Here is a 6,041-nt window from a genome sequence, read left to right on the forward strand (position 1 = left end):
ATTGTAAAACAGATTGAGTTAATCTGAAACTAATTGGAGGATCTCTCGATACAAGGTTTTTCAATGAAAATGGACACAGAGTTCCAGTTTGACCCCATCAAATCTGGATTACTGTTCTGAACCATCATTAAATTAGTCAGCATCTATTTTACAATATCTATTACAGAACATCTGTGTGCAACGCACTGTGCGGAAGCATTCTTCCAGTAACAAAACTGGACCTTTGGCGGGCACTTTTTCATGAAGTTTGTGACAAGGATGGTGGCATTTTACTATTCAAAAACTATTGAAAATTCAATTTACAGCAGAATGGCCTAGACTATGAGTACAAAACAGTGTTTAAAAAGCTTAATACCTATTTTTGTAACATTAAATTGCTATTCATTTTAAATATAGGAACATTGCTCCTTTAGACTAGGATGTGTTAGAAGTTGTAACTTAAATACAATCTTACACAAAACAAAATTAGCAATTAGAGCCTCTATTTTTACTTAGGACAATAAGATCAACGCAGAATATAGCATTGCAACTTTATCTGTTTAGTCTGTTTTAATTTTAAGGAAGCAAATTTAATGACTATGGCATTGCATGTAAATATACTATAGTAAAATTGTAAATATGACAGAAATTAAACATTTCATGAAATAATCAAATATGATGAAACAACTGTTAGATCAATTAATAGAGAAAATCTACAAGGATGACTCAGTGTTAGGAACTCCTAAAAGAGAATGATTAACTATCCAAGGATTAAGATGTTCTTGGAAAACTCTCTAAGCTCTTTGCAAAATTGATCATGTTATAAAAAATATAAAGTGTCTAATATAATAGTATAAGAAAGGTTAAATGGTTGAAAACGTGATTCTTTGTTTAATCTAGAAATTAATGTACAGTTGAAATTATACCTAAATATTTAAAAAGAAAACCCATAATTTTGTTTCAAAATTTCTCAGGGTTAACTATAAATTTTAATTCTTTTCTTTAAAAGTGGATTCAATTTTCAGGGTCTTTTTATGGTATCACTTTAAATAGGTTTTACCAGTACTCTACGAGTGGATTTGGTTGTATTTTAAAAAACTTTTAATTTAAGTATAATATGCATACAAAAAAGTGCACGTAACTGTACAACTCAAGTTTGTACAATTAAATTACCCATGCAGTCAGCACCCAAATTAAAAACACAAAGAATATTACCAACCCCCACAGAAGTCCCTCTTTTCTTCCTTCCTGTCACTACCCTTCCCCTCACCCTGACTTCTAGCAGCAGTTTTGCTTTTGTACTTCATATTAGTGGGATTATACAGTATATACTCTTTGGCGTCTGGCTTCTTTCACACATTATTAGTGTCATCACTTTGTTGCAAGTAGTCATAAAACATTCATTTTCATTATTGTATAGCATTTCACTATGTGAATATGCCACAATTAATATATCCATTCCAGTGCTTTTGGGCATTTGAGCAGTATCCTATATATAGGATATGCATGATTTGGGGGGAACAGACGTGTGCATTTCTGTTGGATCTATATCTCAGAGTGGAATTGCTAGGTCCTAGGTGTAGGGTATGTTAAGCTTTAGAACTACCAAACAGTTTTTTCAAGTGTTCATACTATTACATTTTCCATCAATAATAGTTGTAGTTGCTCTACGTCTCTGCCACTTGGTATCTTCCTTTTCATTTTAGCCATTCTGGGACATGTAGTGGTGTGGTATTGTGGGTTTAATTTGCATTTCTGATGCTTAATGCAGCAGAGCACCTTTTCATGTTTATAGCTCATTCGGGTGGCTTTTTTGGTGAACGTTTAAGTCTTTTATTTTTCTGTTGGTTTTTTTGCGACTGATTTTAGGAGTTCTTTATATATATTTTGGAAATAAGTCCTTTGTCGGATATAAATCTGGATTGTTGGATATATATATCTCTTCAATTCTATTGGTTGCCTTCTCCTTCACGATGTCTTTTGATGAATTAAAAAGTTCTTAATTCTAATATTCTATAATCAATTTTCTCCCCTTGTATGGTTAGTGTTGTGTCCTGTTTTAAAAAAATCCTTGCCTACTCCAACGTGACATAGATCTTTTTTGCCCCTAAAAGTTTCATTTAATCTTGCAGATTTGCAACACATTTGGAAGTGATTTTTGTGTATGGTGTAACGTAAAAGCAAAAATACATTCTTTTCCTATGTGACTATCCAATTGACCCAGCAATATTAATTGAAAAGATCACTTTTTTTTTTTTTTTTTTTGCGGTATGCGGGCCTCTCACTGCTGTGGCCTCTCCCGTTGCGGAGCACAGGCTTCGGATGCGCAGGCCCAGAGGCCATGGCTCACGGGCCCAGCCGCTCCGCGGCATGTGGGATCCTCCCAGACCGGGGCACGAACCCGTGTCCCCTGCATCGGCAGGCGGACTCTCAACCACTGCGCCACCAGGGAGGCCCAAGATCACTTTTCTTACTGCACTGCAGTGTCACCTTTGTCATAAATCAAGTGACCACTCGTGCAGGTCTGTTTCTTGGACTTCTTTTTCTCTTCATTGGTCAGTTTGTCTATCCTTGTGTCAATATCACTTTGTCTTAATGACAATAGCTTTATAGTAGCAAGATGGTTTTAAGTGATTATAACTTCCAATAATATGACTAGAAAGCAAATGCTCAAAGCCTGAATTTGAATCTTCTGGATAATGAAGTTATAGCTTACATATATCCTGTTGACACAAAGAAGGGAGGGCAAAGAAAACTTATCCAACAGTTGAAAACATCCTGGGTAGTAAAGAGATTAGAATAAAGATTATTACTGGGTGTACTGCAATGCTTATTAGGGAACTGGATGCCTACTTTCCAGGTACAGGAGGAAAAAAGACAAAAAATACAAAAGAATTATGTACAAGTAGCAAGTGCAAAATGGTGTGGTGTAAACCAAGTGCTATACAAATGAAAGGAAAAGAAAGATCAATGAGGGATGGAGTAGTTAGGAAAGGCTTCATAGAGAAAGAACCCTTGAATTTATTTGAGCCTGATTAGGTCACTCTTAATGCAGAACATTAGAGATTTCATTTGTTTCCTGTATCTCCTTAGTGCATTAAATCAGTTATCATATCCTGCCCTTATTTCTTTAGACACCTCTTTAATCTCTGAGTTTCAAAACCAACTAATGGTTTTAATCCTGACTGTACATCTGAATCATCTGGGAAACTTTTAAAAAATGATGATGCCCAAGGCTCTTCACACTAATAAAACAATCTGTGAGTGTGGAGGCCAAATTATCAATGTTTCAGTGCACTCCCACTTGATTCAAATGTACAGCTGAAGTTGAGGACTGCTGAGTTAGAAGGTACATTCAATCAGTGGTTTTCAACTGGTGATATGATACTGTCAGATAACATACAGGACACTTGGTTAAATTTTTTCAGATAAACATTTGGCTTCCCAGGGGAAATTTGGCAATTTTTGGAGATATTTTTTTGTCATGACCAGGGGTTGCTGCATCTGGAGGATGGAGGCCAAGGATGCTGCTCAACATCCTATAATGTACATGACATCCTCCAGAACAGAGAATTATCTGGTTCAAAATGTCAACAGCACAGAGGTAGATAAATTCTGCTTTGGAGCAACAAGAGAACCAGTCATAAGAACAAGAAATAGAGTTGGAACTAAAAGCAGAATTTTGTTCAAATGTAAGGATTATACTGATGTTAGGAGTGACAGAAGCCCAAGAAAGAAATGTTTTATTTACTTATTTATAATGAGGGCACTTTCTTCCTTCCTTCCTTTCTTTCCTTCTTTATGGCTGTGTTGGGTCTTCGTTGCTGTGCATGGGCTTTCTCTAGTTTCAGTGACCGGGGCTACTCTTCCTCATGGTGCGCAGGCTTCTCACTGCGGTGGCTTCTTGTTGTGCAGCAGGGACTCTAGGTGCGCGGCTTTAGTAGTTGCAGTGCGTGGGCTCAGCAGTTGTGGTGCATGGACTCAGTAGCTGTGGCGCACACGCTTAGTTGACCTGCAGCATGTGGGACCTTCCTGGACCAGGGATTGAACCCGTGTCCCCTGCGTTGGCAGGCAAATTCTTAACCACTGCGCCACCAGGGAAGTCAAAGAAATTAGTTTTAATCTTGAAGTCAGAGAATTACTGTGTGAAGTGTAGGATCTATAACTGAATTTTTAGATACGTTTCAGTAAAATTTCAAAGAAATTCAGAGCATGTAGAGTTCAATGGAATGAACTCAAGTTTATTTATGAAATGTGGTAGCACTATTAGTTAATCTGAAACAAATTCTGCAACTCTTTGGTATTTTTAATCACTATAAACTTCTTGATAATGACTATGCACTGGGTCTTAACACTAGCTGTGTGACCTGATGCATGCTCCTGTTTCCCATTTTGTCTATTGTAAAAAGAGGGAGGTGGGTCAGATGATCTGAAATACCCCTTCTAGCATTTATCTTCTATACAATAGTTCCTAAGTTCTTGTCAAAATACAAATTTTACAACAAAAAGGCGTTTTTCAGTGACAGGTCTAAAATTAATTTCAATGGCTCAGGCTTACTTTAAAAGGTAGCAAATTTATGTTTAAGATAATTTTACCAATTCTTTCTTAATGGGGTCCTAATCAAATGAATATGATGAAACTGATAACTGCAATGTTTTCTTACTGCAGTATGTAATAGTTAACTATTTTCTACTACTATTAGTAAGAATCCCTTGGATTATATATCCCAAACCTAAATCTGGCCATTCCTACTTTTCAAGGAAAAAAAAATTTAACTGGCAGTTACTGCTTCTCATACTTTGTTTCTGCAAATCCTGTTAGAAAGCGAGATGATAAAAGGAGTCCCAACATTGTGTATCCTACCCGCTAATAGAGTATGTAACCATAGCCACCTATAAGGAGGAAGTATCCTTTTCAACCAGTAGATGGCACTTCAGAATTGTTAAAGCAAATGGTGAAATTTCAAGGAACATGGCTCAAAGAATGATGCAAAGTAGGAAAGGCCTGAATAAGCAATACGCATACAAGAAATGAGTGGACCACATACTTTTTTTGTGGGAACTCTCCTTTGCATTGTAGGATGTTTAGTAGCATCTCTGGCCTGTAACTACTAGATGCCTATAGCACTCTCCCACCCCAAGTTGTATCAATCAAAAAATATCTCCACATTGCCACATTTCCTCTGAGGGGCAAAATTGTCCCAATTCACTGAGAAGGCAAATGCTATGCAAACAGGTGATCTATAATTATGCACAGTAAGGGTGAATCTCACATTGCTGAGTGAAAGAAGCCAGAGTGAACCTAGTATATATGACTTCATATATGTAAAGCATCAAAACACACAAAACCAACTTATACTGTAGGAATTCAGGATAGTGATTGCTTGTGGGAGGGGCAAGTAAGGGGAGGAAGTGCCTGAAAGGGAGTCGGATGAGCCTCTGATGTACCACTAATGTTCTGTCTTGATCTGGGTGCTCCTTACATAGATGAAAATTTATTGAGCATATATACTTCAAAAATTTTTTTTCAAAATGTTTTGGAAGTCAAGACTTCACCTTTTTCATAATGAATGAAAACACTGTAGCTCTTATTCTTTGAATCATAAGCAACACTCATTAGCAAACTATCGATACATGTTAAATAAACAAACAGTATTAAATGAAGTTGTAAACTAAATTAAAAAGCTGGTCATCTCCATGTGATCATTTAAAAAACAGGCAGTTAGTTTAAAAAATACAGAAAAATCCATTTCAATTAATTCATTTGGTAGAAGTTACTTGTTCTCCTGAGATTTATCTATATTCCTAATGACAAAAGACAAATCAAAGATGAGTCTAAGTTTAAAATGCTGTAAAAACAACTCTGTCCCACATGAGACATTTCTGTAAACTACTGCAGTTTCCATCTATTGCTAAATTTGGAGAAATATGACTTAGCGGCTGAGGCACAGTTTTGTCTGCGAATAAACTACATTTATCTGTCTCAACCCAGGAGTTAAGAATTATTTTTCATTATGTATAAAGATGAGATTCATATTCTTTTATATGTAAAGTTTTAGTAT

The sequence above is a fragment of the Mesoplodon densirostris genome, chromosome 8, assembly GCF_025265405.1.
Source record: "Mesoplodon densirostris isolate mMesDen1 chromosome 8, mMesDen1 primary haplotype, whole genome shotgun sequence".
Classification (NCBI taxonomy): domain Eukaryota; kingdom Metazoa; phylum Chordata; class Mammalia; order Artiodactyla; family Ziphiidae; genus Mesoplodon; species Mesoplodon densirostris.